The following is a 3,677-nucleotide window of genomic DNA, read 5'->3' as shown; positions in this document are numbered from 1 at the left end:
TCAGAAATTTTTTTAAAAAGGGAAAAAAAAGAAAAATACACAATTATCATTAGGGATTTTAGTAACCATCTCTCAAAAATGATGGACTAAGTAGAAAATCAGTGAAAAATATGGAAGACTTGAACAATACTATCAAGCTACTTGTTGCAACTGGCATTTATTGAATACTCTTCCTAACACCAGTAAGATATGTGTTCTTTTTAAATTAATGTTTATGTATTTATGAAAGAGAGAGAGAAAGAGAGAGACAGCAGGGGAGGGGCAGAGAGAGAGGGAGAGAAAGAATCCCAAGCAGGCTTCATGCTGTCAGCACAGAGTTCAATGTGGGGCTTGAACTCATGAACTGTGAGATCATGACCTGAGCCAAAATCAAGAGTCAGACACTTAAGCTAAATATGCATTCTTAACAAGTGCATATGGCATGTTTACCAAGATAGATTATATTTGGGGCCACAAAACGAGTCTCAAAAAATTTCAAACAATTCACTTCATAGAAAGCTTTTTCTTAGATCACATTGGACTTTAATTCTACATCAATGACAGAAAGTTCTCCGTAAAATTCTCAAATGATTGGGAACTAAATAGCACTTTTAAGGAACCCATGGATTAAAGAAAAATTGAACAATGAAATTAGAAGATATTTAGAACAGAATGAAATGAAAATACAATATCAGATTTTGTGGGATGCTGCTAAAGCAGTACTTATGGGGAAATTTTTTTCTTTCTTTTTTTTATAATCTCAAAATTATTATTTACATAGAAAAATCAATTAACATGACTAATCTGATTTTTATCTTCACTTTAGGAGTTATGCTCTACAAGGTAATGAAACAAGCAAGTATATATCACCAAAGAATAAACATAACATGTTTTATTTTATTGTGATGATTATAAGACTTATAATTTCAAGATTTTAACTGTGTTATCTATGTGAAACATTGCTACAAAGTTCACTTGTACTGTCACATGGTTTTTGACCTAAAAATTGTAATTGTTGTGCCATTATATGGCATCCTCCCCACATTTGACCTAGGTAAATGTGCATGTACCACTTATGCTTTCTCAATCTGTGCTTGCTTTATTATTAAATATTTATGCCTATGTGATGAAAAAAGAAAAAACTAAGTTATTGGCAGCATCTGGTACAATAATTTTTTAATAGTTTGAATTTCCAATTATATATTAGTAATGAGAGGACAGTGAGTTTTTAGCACAGATGAAGGGCGTGTATAATGTCTCAGCCTATAGCGCTCCTTTCTCGTTAGTTCAAGAAAACATTTCAGAATGGACATGAGTGAGAATGAAGTTATTATAAGGATGTTCACAAACATGTTGATCATCTCTTAACTTCAGTGTATTCCTACTTGTGCTATTATTAGAATCCAGTTACTTTTGATATCTCACTGTTGATTGGCACATTAGAATATCTTTTTTTTTTTTTTACAAATAGTTTATTGTCAGGTTGGTTTCCATATAACACCCAGTGCTCATCCCCACAAGTGCCCCCCTCCATGCCCATCTCCCCCCTACCCCCCACACCCATCAGTCCTTAGTTTGTTCTCAGCATTCAAGAGTCTCTCATGGTTTGTCTCTCTCCCTTTCCCCCACCATTTCCCCCCTTCTTCTCCCCATGGTCTTCCATTAAGTTCCTCCTAATCCTCCTATACGTGCAAACATATGATATTTGTCCTTCTCTGCCTGATTTATTTCGCTCAGCATTACACCCTCAAGGTCCATCCATGTTGCTACACATGGCCAGATTTCATTCTTTCTCATTGCCATGTAGTATTCTGTCATATAGATAAACCACATCTTCTTGATTTATGGGGAAATTTATAGTACTAAATGACTATATTAGAAAAATGAAAAGTCCCAAATTAATGACATCAACTCTTATCTTAAGAATGTAGTGGGACGCCTGGGTGGCTCCGTCGGTTAAGCGTCCAGCTTCGGCTCAGGTCATGATCTCGTGGTTTGTGAGTTTGAGCCCCGTGTCGGGCTCTGTGCTGATAGCTCAGAACCTGGAGCCTGTTTCAGATTCTATGTTTCCCTCTCTCTCTCTGCCCCTCCCCCACTCATGCTCTGTCTCTCTTTGTCTCTCAAAAATAAATAAACATTAAAAAAAATTAAGAAACAGAAGAATGTAGAAAGGGGGAAGCAAATGAAACCCAATTGAAGAAAGGAGATAATAAAGATCAAGATGATAATGAATGAAATAGAATATAGAACAGTAGAGATAATCAATAAAACCAAAAGCTGCTTTTTAAAAGAAGATCAGTAAGAATGATAAGCCTTTAGTTAGGCTGACCAGGGATAAAAGAGAGAAGACACAGTTTCGATATTGGGAATAACAGAAGTAGTATCATTATAGATTCTCCAGATAATAAATGTATAATAAAGGGAACATTATGAACAACCTTATGCCCATAAATCCAACAACTTAGATGAATCGGACAAGTCTTTTGAAGGACACAAATTACCAAAGCTTACTCAAGGAGAAAGAGTTAACTTGAATAACCTGAATAACTCTTTGTTAAAGAAACTGAATTTGTAACTTACAAATTTATAAGTTTTTATAAATTTGTAAGTTACAAATTCAGTTTCTTTATACATAATATGTATGCCTTCCCATACTGATTAATTCTATAAAAGATTTAAGTAAGACATCATACCAGTTCAACACAAACTCCTCCAAAAAGTTTTAAGAAGTAGGGGACAGGGAAGGGAATATTTCCTAATTCATTCTAGGAGGTCAGCATTACCCTGATATCCGAAGCAGACAAAAGCATTACAAAAAAAGAGAACTACAGTTTAATAAGTCCTTATGAGCACACAATGAGTTCAACAATGGATCATGACTGGTGGGCTTTGTCCAGAAATGCAGGATTGGCTTAACATTCAAAAATCAATTAATGTGATTCACTATATTAACAAATTAAAAGAGAAACAAACATGATCATTTCAATTAAGTAGAAAATATATTTGATAAAATTCAACATTCATTCCTGATATAAACTGTCAGCAAACTAGTAATGAAAGGAAATTACTCATCTTGATTAAGGATATCTACAAAATCTTGATAACTAGCATCATACTTAATCATGAAAGACTAAGTGCTTTCCCACTAAGATCAAGAACAAGACACTTGTTGCCATTCAATTCTATTCAATACTGTACTGGAGGTCTTAGCCAGTGTAATCAGGCAAGAAAAATAAATGAGACACCCATATTGGTAAGTAAAAAGTAAAATTGTTTTTGTTCACACTCAACGTGATCATCTACATAGAGAATCTAATAGAATCTACAAAAAAGCTACCAGAATAAATAAGTTTTACAAAGTTGCAGGATACAAGATCAATTTATAAAAACTCAATATATTTCACTAACAAACAGAAACAGAAATTTTAAAATTACCTCTTATTATAGTATCAAAAAATATAAAATACTTGCGGATAAATGTGAGGAAAGTTATGAGAGACCAATACCCTAAAACTGTAAAGTAGTGCTGAAGGAAATTAGAGAAAACCTTAAAAAAATGAAGTAAGAATCAACACTGTTAAGATGTCAGTGCTTGCCAGATTGATCTATAGATGCAACACAATCTCAATCAAATTCCCAATAGGGCTTTGTGGTAGAAATCGATATGTTGATTCTGATATTCATACTAAAATGTACAG

The sequence above is a fragment of the Crocuta crocuta genome, unplaced genomic scaffold (genome assembly GCF_008692635.1).
Source record: "Crocuta crocuta isolate KB4526 unplaced genomic scaffold, BGI_CrCroc_1.0 scaffold431, whole genome shotgun sequence".
In the NCBI taxonomy this organism is placed as follows: domain Eukaryota; kingdom Metazoa; phylum Chordata; class Mammalia; order Carnivora; family Hyaenidae; genus Crocuta; species Crocuta crocuta.
The sequence above is the reverse complement of the archived record's forward strand: the minus strand, read 5'-3'. Positions refer to the sequence as shown.